Source organism: Schistocerca serialis, chromosome 9 (assembly GCF_023864345.2).
Source record: "Schistocerca serialis cubense isolate TAMUIC-IGC-003099 chromosome 9, iqSchSeri2.2, whole genome shotgun sequence".
Taxonomy (NCBI): Eukaryota; Metazoa; Arthropoda; class Insecta; order Orthoptera; family Acrididae; genus Schistocerca; species Schistocerca serialis.
The window spans coordinates 22,532,327-22,543,214 of NC_064646.1; the positions used below are offsets into that span (position 1 = coordinate 22,532,327).

The 10,888-nt window shown below is 42.2% G+C and overlaps 1 non-coding gene across 1 annotated transcript; it reads left to right on the forward strand.

The window, feature by feature from the left end:
* The first annotated feature begins 1,949 nt into the window (after positions 1-1,949).
* Trnaa-cgc (transfer RNA alanine (anticodon CGC)) lies at positions 1,950-2,022 on the forward strand. The gene has a single exon. It is a non-coding gene; the product is annotated as a tRNA-Ala (tRNA).
* The last annotated feature ends 8,866 nt before the right edge of the window (positions 2,023-10,888 follow it).

Consider the following 10,888-nt stretch of genomic DNA (forward strand, 5'->3'; position numbering starts at 1 on the left):
CCAAAGGGTTGGAAATTATCTTAGACCTAAGTCCCATGCACTGGCAGACGAAATCTGAACTAACAGTCTCGCTTTAGTCCGGAGTTATTTAAGGGTGGCTGTTTTTGCATGCAAAGTCTGAACGAAGGTGCCTGCTTTTGCACGTAAAATCGGAAGAGTGCACAAAGAAGTGGTACCATTAGCTGGGCATTAATTTCAACCCAAGTAAAATCTTTTGCGAAATGAATCAATCGATTCGCACTATTTGTCTGGGCGCCAGGTCTGGTTCGTCAATGAAACCTTGTGTGATGTACTTTAACTTAAGGATAGTAGACACAAGTTCGAATGGTTATACAAAAGGATTCTGGCCTGGGCGAAACCAAAAACTTTTCACCACGTATTGCCAGCTCAAATAGGAACACAGCAACAAGACACCCCACCCCCAAACGCGATTGCGCGGGCGGCCTCCTCAAATATATGTTACAACGATTACGCGCTAGAGTACTGAAAAGTTATGTCATTGATCATAACGAAACATTTCTCCCACTGTACAGGCAAGTGCATTATCTCAGTAGCTCCATATTACCATTACGGAAGTTTGATTAACTAACTAACGTTACTATCACCAAATCTTATTGACCACAATTTAGTAGTAAATTTGAAGTTCCTGCCAGTAATGAAAATTCCGGTAATGAAAATTGCTTTACGTTTATTTATGTAAACTTGTGTGGTACCAACAGCAGTAAAATTTTACCATAAATTTGCCCACCTTTAGTAGGAGAAGCATACTAGTAACTATTAATTTTTTTTTAAAACGACTGTAAGAAAGATTATCTTACTATTTTCAAACAAACGAGTGAAAACTTGTTGCAGCACTATTCAAATCGAAACCTCGTGTTCACTTGAGAATGTCAAAAAGTCAGCAACTATTTGCTACTTTTGAGTACAGAAGATACGTTCAGATATAATTTTAACATCCAGAAATTCCTTGCTGCTATTTCAGATAAGGCTTTTCTATAACAAGGGTAACAGAGCGGACTCTCTCGATGCGTACAGTGGCATTTTCTCGTTTCCCCACAGCAGAAACTAAATGCGCAGAATTTCTATGTAGCAGTGTCTGCGACACCACATTTCTCTCCCTTTATGGAGCGTGTGCTCTGTCTCTCTCTTCTGCTGCCTCTCTCTGTCTCCCTCCCTCCCTCCATCTCTCTCTGTCTCTCTCTCTCTCTCTCTCTGTCTCTCTCTCTCTCTCTCTCTCTCGCATGCAACCAAAGTGACGCGCGAGGTTTGAACCGCACACGACATTCCAACTAAAATTTCATTAAATGCGCTCGCGGACCTATCTTTTCGTAAAGTGAGGTCACAACGACGGACTTCAGCTTTTGTGCTGGAGTGCGGCAGCCTTACATCCGTGCCGGGCTGACACCATTTGCTGGACAGTAAACCGCAACAGCCTTTGATGTGACGTCGGGTGTATGGAGGACCAGAGGCGTGTAGTACATAACTTGCGAGCACTCAGCTGTGGGAGAGACGCCGAATGAAAGGCCGAAACATTTGCGGTCTTAGCAGAAGGACCGCGAGTGGAGCACCGTTATGAAGCTCAACAAACGGACACAGAACGGTCGCGGCAGGCGCCTCAGAGTAAGCTGCTCATGGTATTTATTTCTGATGCACGATCATTGATGACACTTTAGTAACACGGTTCTCAACCTATTTTCCTTTGGGCCACATGAAACTGTTGTATACTTTTGCGACAGCCCCGCATGTAATTTTTTCCCTTGATACAAATAAGGAAACATACACAGTACATATAACATTTTTATTATGGAACGATTATGACATGCAAAGTTTACAAATTTATTACTCCAAGCAAATATTAGCTGCTAAATTTCACACGCACGAGTTTGTTTAACTGTGCAAGTTTAGAAAACATTTATAACACACCAATGTGTCACAGCTTGACAGTACCGAGCGAGGTGGCGCAGTGGTTAGCGCACTTGACTCGCATTCTGGAGGACGATGGTTCAATCCCGTCTCCGGCCATCCTGATTTAGGTTTTCCGTGATTTCCCTAAATCGCTTCAGGCAAATGCCATGATGGTTCCTTTGAAAGGGCACGGCCGATTTCCTTCTTCATCCTTCCCTAACCCGAGCTTGCGCTCCGTCTCTAATGACCTCGTTGTCGACAGGACGTTAAACACTAATCTCCTCCTCCTCCAACTCCTCCTACAGCTTGACAGTTGAGAAACACTGATTTAGTAGGCCAGAAGCTGGTTAACAAAATAAATTAATGTAGCAGATCACTGAAATAGTTCAGTAAACTACTTATAAATATGAAAGCGTTCTACTTTACAAGTATTGTGGCTAGACTTGTTCCATCCCAAAGTTCCGTTTTCCAAGATGGCGACGATGACGACATCCAATATGGCGGCGATGACGTCAATCAAGATGGCGGATATCGGCGGGAAGTCTGAAGTTTGGTGAGAAGTTTGTATTTTGGCGGGAAAGTGCCACGCACCCCTTGCCCCGAAATATGGCGAGAAGTTCAAATTCAAACCGGATAGTGCGTCACACCCAACTTATCTCGACTAAGCAAAGAAAATGTCGGAAAAAATACTTGTCTTTATTATTAAACCAATTTCAAGCAGTTGTGATCTCCACTGAGCATGGACTCCAACTGGCGTAGATCATATCCGTGCCAGCCGAAGGCGCCACCGTGACGTCAGATGATGACGCAAGTACCGTCGTTCAAGATGGCTGCACCCGGTGTATCCACCACGAGCTCCAGAGCGCAACTGGCTTAGTTCACATCGGTGCCACCAGAGGGCACTCTCCTCACGTCAGATCATGACGCAAGTACCGGTACTCAAGATGACACCACCCACTGTGTTCACCACGAACTCCAGAGGCCAACTCTCTTAGTTCATATCGTGGCCACCAGAGGGCGCTACTGTAAAGTCACATGATGACAAAAGATCCTCTGCTATCTCGCACATGCACGTTATAAACAGACACGCAGCGCGTTAGCAGCACGGGAGCAATCGCTTACGTCACACCCTCAGCCGCCACCTCCATACAAGCGCCGGACCTATTCTTCTGTAAATAATGTAACTAAAGTAACACCCACATCACACACCTAACCTATCAGTTACCTAAGTACTTAATTACATTTCCATTTTACTCATATTCAATAAGTGAATAAACGATTTCAATATTCAATGATCAAATGAGAAGTTCCACATTTTCGCACTATCAGTGCAGTGTACATTCATGACCCCATCCCTAGAATCCAGCACTCCTATTGGCTACTGCATTACTCAAGTGATTCGACTTTATTGAACCTAGTACTTGGAATCAATTTTCACCAATGCCTAACTCACCTGGACTTGCAATCAAATAGTTATAGTCTCCACCAGGATCCTCAACCCAGCACCACACCACCTTACCGACACATCTTGGTGGGCTAACGTGAACTAATAGTCACTAACTTGTACTAACCTGCACTAATGTGCACTAATCTGTACTAACATGTACTAATGTGCACAGTGCATGACGTCATCCAAGATGGTGGGGCAAAATGACGGGAAAACCGATCTGAACACAAGTCTTTACTTTGGAGGCGACGTCTCCACCATGAGGATTACTGTCCAACTGACATAGTACACGCTACTGCCATCAGATCGAACTATCATCTCTGTTATGACCTAATCCCAGATGGTGATCTGTAGGGGCGACAATTATGCTAAAATTACTCAGGCTGCGCTAATCTGCTGGGGAGAGTAAGGAAGGAGACCGCTCTATATACTTTCGTACATTTTATGTAGAGATCGAATATATTAATCACACTGAGGCTAAACACTCTCCATCTTATGCTCGTGCTCACAATATAAAGTGTGCAGGCACACAAACAACTCCTAATTTACACAAATAATTTAATTACACACATTCATACTCCTCCTAAATAATTGAGCACCGGTATGTCTAGACACGCTCGGTACTCATTAACTGTCCAAATATTTCATAGCATAGCCTTCACACCTCCTCGCAAAATAATTCAATCAATGCTCCAAGCACCCTCCGCCAACCCCTGTCCAGTGGAACCGTGGCGCGGCCGTCAGCTGTCAAACCACGCACAGGCACCCGCCTGGGTCCCACAAGCGGCGACATCTCATTCATCCTTCTTTTCTGAGATATTCCTATCCAAATACGTGTTCACCTAGACGCCTATGATGAAGCAATCGGGCGGGAGCGAAGAAATATTTACAGGGCGCAAACGCTACAATGTTGTTTGCATGCATTTGCAGTCGACGTGGCCATTAGCTGTCAAAGCACTCACAGATGTCCATTTAGGGCCGCTCTAAGTGAGGCAGCCGCAGCTCGGGTCCCACACACTCCGTCACAGTCACCGAGACAGCATTGTTGAACACCGGTGAAAGTAGCATGCCTCTATGCCGTCACGGTTATACTGATGTCATAGCATTCCAAAGCGCGTTCACGCCAGTCTCATATTCGAGGCATCTCCAGGCGCCACTTGCCTTTCCCACTGAAGGAACAATAGCACAGAGTGTGTTGACACACACGTTCGGCTGTGCATACCCACCCCCCAGCTTGACTGACACCTCGCCATTGAAAACATTCTCAATCTTATTATTACATCACATGGTGCACTGAAAAAAAAAAATCAGCCGAGGCCAGATCTTCGTAATTTTATAGTGCCCCAGAAATAGTTAACGCCCGGTTTCTTGCTGTCTCAGCTTGTATGCGCGAAAATTCCTACCCTAACGGAACATGTTTACAAAAATATCGCCGAATCCATGTCCTCCCGGACATAATGCGATACCCTTCCTACTCTCAACATACGCAAATGTTCTCATCGCTCCTATATCCCACCACAATCAATCTAGCGTTCTGATTCGCTCTTATCGAATTTACCAGTCCAATTACTAATGGTGCCGGTATCGAAGCACCATCCTCCTTTTCTTTCTGTTGCTTCCTATGGTTATTTTGCACAGAGTGCTAAATTGCAGATACAGTTTCTTCAATCTATAGGCCGCAAATCTGTTCTTTCTTTCTACAGACGCTACACACAGTGGTAATTCACTATTTTACACTGATCACAATTTTGCACCTACAGTTAAACAAAGTGGTCTACAGATCATAAAGTACACACCTGACTCGCAAGGATATCGGACTGTGAAACTGATCTCCATCCCGGCAGTATATCACCGAGTACCGTCTCGATCTAGTAAACATGCAATTCATATCCCTCACCATACAACATCATCCCTTTCACAACAGCGAACCGAAGTCACTCTCAGAACTGATGTACAAAGATAGGCTCTTTTTCCCATCGATACATACGCCCTACTGTTTCTAATCCGGATCTGTCCGCTTGCTTGCCATTTTACACCCATCTACAGACTCGTCGATTACAAGAACACACTTATTTCCACGATAATATTATTTCATCATCGCCGTACTTCTCAATATCAAGCTCACAGCAGTAGCCTCCCGATCGGTACGCAACATAATTCCCAAGATATAGACTCGAAACCATTTCTCTATTAAGCCGAAACTTTAGCTATGTGGAGCGTCCTCTAGACCACTGAGTAACTAGAAACAAATAGAGTAAACTGGTATTTGTACTCTCTAATACCGAAGTCGGTGATGTAAGAGATTCCAGATGATCAATATTGTTTACAAGTCAACTAAGGTCTTTCCCATGTCTAGAGAACAGGCAAAATTGTGTTCAACACACCACAATCTATTTCCCTCAACTAAATAAAGGCGCAACATGTGCAGAAGCAGTAGACCGAACAATTTACATGGGAGGGAATAACGCTTCACTGCAAATGCACCATCTTCTCCAAGTTACACTAGATCACGAAAGCCGACCAATAGTTCGCAAGTATTAGTTCGCAATTAGGTCGTCTAGAAGATGGCGAAGTTAACTCTGATACATTCCTACACTCCAACAGGTCCCTGCATTCTAAAGACTGCTTCCGTTAACATGGGAACGCGAATCAATTCCACCACAGACTTCGGATGCACGGACACATTCCATAAAACCCCCCACATATATCTTCTACCATTATACGTACAAATAAATGTTACGATCGCGGTCTCAACTGAACGATATTCGGCAGTGAGCGAAGTGTCGGAAATACACTATGTTAACCGCTGAGGCGCAGGAAATACCGTACCATCTATACGACTAGACATACTCTTCCCTTTTCTACCACAGTACTCCAAGTCAAATCATCACGCTCCCTACAACAGCACATACACATTTGCTTTACACAAACACATATACCTTATGAACCTGATTCTCATATGCGAACATATCACATACCCAGCGCTAAACTAAGAATAATATTACCTCATCAATAACTGGATCCATACGATACCAAATAATACTGATCGAAAATCAACTATGGGTGTGCATGTCCGTTACGTTCTTCCTGCGATTCATACCACCATGTAATAGACGTAATCGAGCAGACGTTAAAGAAAAAATCCCGATCCCAACAACTACTGCATGTTACTCTCACAAGCGCTCTTGGTTCTACAGGTGCACCCAAGAATCCATGTTAAAACATATAACCGCTTTGCAAATCGAGGTACGACATCACCTCTGAATGAGGTGGTATTTTCTGGACAAATACCATGACGTTGATCGTAGAAATGTGTGTATTAACAGCCAACGTTGCAACCTCGGAATAAATACAATGAACTTTGAAAGAGATTAGGCTAAGGACCGTGGTATGCAAGCGCTATTTGCGACTCCGTCACACCGCACCCACCTAGATAATTCATTAGTTTTTGCAACGCATTCTGTCTCAAGACCATATCAGAGGTTCAGTGATATATCCATTGAGTTATAGGCTAAGACATACATTAGTAGTAGATGATGTGCTGTTTGAGGTCGTAGAAGAAAAATATACACTAATTTCTCAGATCTCTAGCTGTATGTTAGAAATTATATCTGTTCAAACATATACGTGCATAGGCTCACACCCACAAGTCAGTCATATTTCACGCATATTTCCTATTGAAAACAGTCTTGAACACAATTTATTTAGTACGGTGACCGGTTTCGACCACTACTGTGATCATCTTCAGACCAATGATTAAGAACCTCCTTCTGCTAGAGATTGTCTAGCAGAAGGAGGTTCCTACTCGTTGGTCTGAAGATTACCACAGTAGTGGTCGAAACGGTCACTGTACTAAATAAATTGTGATCAACACTGTTTTTAATAGTAAATATTTGTAACTTAATGGTCACTATCACTCCCATAATCTATTCAAAAGTAATTAATATTTCACGCACTCTCGTATCTCTAAACGAGTCAACTTCCTCGAACCTGTCTGCTACAGTAAAATTACAACCTAATTTTAATCACACCCTACACTTCTTGCAGTCGCACCCATTTATACAGCTTTCCATAAGTGCTACTTACAATTTAATTTGGAGAAAGACATATCCAACACCTTCTGCAACCCGTGTAGAAACAGATCAAGCTATGTTACTGCAACAGAACCGGGTATTGAGCATTCGGTGGAAATGCGTTCAATGTCGTACATCCCCAGACTAGATTCAAGTACTACAGATCCCCAACATGCTATCGTTGTTATTCTATACCCACCCCAACATATAAAAATTATAAACTATAAAAGCTCACCCTATTTACAAGTCACCTAGGCGTTGATGCAAGCGCAGTGACGTATAGCTGCGGTGGGCCTCCGGTGCGAAGAAAGAAATGTGACATTACTTTCCCAGAATAGCGCAGCGTGCACCAATCCATGCATTCCTAACGGTTCACCAAGTCCGACACCTCAAACTGCAGCTCCCTATGTGGACACGATCATTTTAAATATACAGACACTGTAGAGACAACTTTAAAGTTTCATCACCTACATCGTAAGCGAATAATCGTATGAGACGCTCATTTGGGTCCTATTCAAATACTGTTTTCTAACATGCTTTTGCCAGATTTTAAACTGACATTAAGACGCTATGATCGACGACCTCTCACAGAAAACTAGTTATCACATGGTGTAAATCATACTCTCATGGCAGATAGCGTAACACTGAATGATTTTTAAACAAAACACACAACATAAGGAAACTAGATGAGTTTTGCAGCATTGTGGAGGGTTTCCAAACTACCGTCCGAAAGTGATTGACGACCTCTGCATTGAAGCTCATATGTCACAGTGACAGAATAGTTGATGGCTCCGTGTTCCATTTCGAGTTATTCCTAATTTTGCATTCATGTACGCGATCGCTGTTTAGCTGCTAGCAACCACCAGAAGTTGTCATCCATCCACAAATCTTCTTCCCCACCTCAAATAAGCGATGTCATTCAGTCATTTTGTGGTAACCAATGCACAGATGTGATAGAAAAGACTCCGCCCATGTATTGTAATATTAAGCAACAGACAGCATGAAGAATTTTACACTACGTTCAGCACCGGCCAATGACATGACAGTATGTTTCCCCAATTCAGTATAATAGCTGAACCATGCCCTCTCCATGTTTCGAGTATCATTGCGAACATGGGTATATGGCTGAGCAGTGTGTCCATTAAGTCTTAATTCTCGAACACATAAATCATCAAAGTGTACGAGACAGTGTTCTACATATTTCTATCACATCGAACATAGTGTTTAATTTACGATGTATCTCTCTGCATATGGGAGTCAGAGCATTCTCGCTGTCTTATGGTAAAAGACTATTGTCATACTGACATTGACCAACCAGTTCTGCAGCATAGTTAGCGAATTAATCTGCGACCGTCCTGACAAGTGGCTTCATCGCCGAGGCGGAGCATATTTTTCTCTTCATCCTCCCAGGGAGCTGTGGCGTCCAGAGCGACGAAGGCGGCGGACGTGAGTTCCTCTGCCAAGATATTCACTCGACGACAAGTAGCAGGTACGCTTTGTCCAGGAGCACTGAAAATGACACTGATATAGCATCCACCTACATACAGCGCCAGAGCTCTATGAAATACACTCAACTGTGACGTACTGCCTTGACGGAAGTAAGGGATTATTGGAAATACAACAGGAAACGAAGTGTCATGCAAAGTAGGGAGCGCTTCATTTGCCGCAGAAGTTGAATTCATTCCCTACTGTATGCTTGAAAAATGAGGATACGGATTTTAGTCACGATATCACTGAAAGGTTTACTACGATATCAGAATTATTGCTGTTTTCAACAAAACACTTACAAAAAGCAACTGAGTTAAATTCATGGTTATTCCGGCCACATTCATCCGTACTGTAAACGCTCTGTGGGTTTTACCGTATACAGGTTAAACCTCCGGGGCTCAGACTGTGATATAACCAATCTATTTTTCAGGTAAATACTTTAGACGCTAACTTACAACGGCTTAACAGAGACTCATGTTGGCTGGAAGGTATCGTACACAAATCACTCGTAAGTATATTTTAGAATATCGTCGACGTGTATCTTCTCTCGAAACAGCATGCTTAATAATAATGGCAGCGCTTTCGATTAAAAGTACAATTTAGATTCATAGCCTGATTCAGGTCGCGTTGTTCCCACAGTCCTATGATTTTAAGCAAACGTATTACCTCTTATATCACATCACACATTTCTCTAATAGTGGCATACAGAAATGCCACGATTATGTAGTGGTGAAACCTGTACATTTATAAACGGCAGGCACCTAATTCGAGTCTATAAAACTTAAATTCGTACAAAAAAAGAATAAGCAAGTAAAAAAAAACAAAGAAAATCTGTTTACGAGCGCAATGTCAACTGCAGAGTTAGAAGCATTCCTAGTATTCTACACATTATTTGTGTATACGGCTTCAAATGCTCATTGGAAGAAGTGAAGGACCAAGTCTTCACTAGCCTCCCTATTTTATATACGCCTCAGTATGAGAATCAAATTAACATGCATTTCATAATCGTTTTGCATTTTTAAGCAGTACCGAAACCTTAGGTGTCAAATACTTCTAACCAATAACTTCCACGGCTGTAGAACACAAGTGGTGCTCAATATTAAGCTAAATACTTACATACTGCTATCAGAGAGAAGTACTTTTATAAAAAATAGCTTATGGTGCTCAGTAAGCCAGTGGCTTTTTTTCAGCCAGAAGTATAAAGGCAACCACTGTCTCCTCTAAAACGGTTTACTGTTACTGGTGTTAGGCTCTTTGTTATGCGCCTATATCTAATGTTGCCGAGTCTGATGTGTGGTATGCAACTGTGCCACATGTATGTACATTGTTTAAGTGGACAGTCAGTTTAAACTAATTCCTCTAAAATGTGGACTTGAACCACGTGGAGTGCCAAAAATTGAGTTTATTGCCACGAAAAACTGACATTTTTCTATATGAATTGTCAGTTGCAGTCAGTTTCAAATTTTTATAATTCCTTGATCAGTATATTTATTTTTAATGCAATCGATAAATTTGATGATGTGTGGTACTAACTTCATCGGTATTTCCTAGATGTCCAAAGAACTAAACAGTTACGTTTCTAAAAATGACCAAAACTCATTAAATGCTTGTTGCAAGCACAGCTGCTGCCTAATGAAGAAAATAATAGCACTAATGATAGTAGTAATCGAATTCTCTGCTTACTGCAAATAGTCAAAATATCCAAACAGCTTAGCTCCGGAGCTATGATGAAAAGAACTGCCTATACAACCTGCTGACAAGAGACAAGCGTAATTTCCGTGTCAGAGCTAACTGATAATTAACCGCTTAACAGAGAGCCAGTTTTCCTTCAACGTGTGTAATTTGTAAGCTCTTCTTTACGCTAGTATCAAGAATTAACTTTGACTAATCAGTGGTTAAAACTGGAAGTAAACCGTTTTTGCCATTATTTCAGTCTGATACAAAAATCATTGAATTATAGGGCTTGTGGAAGTGC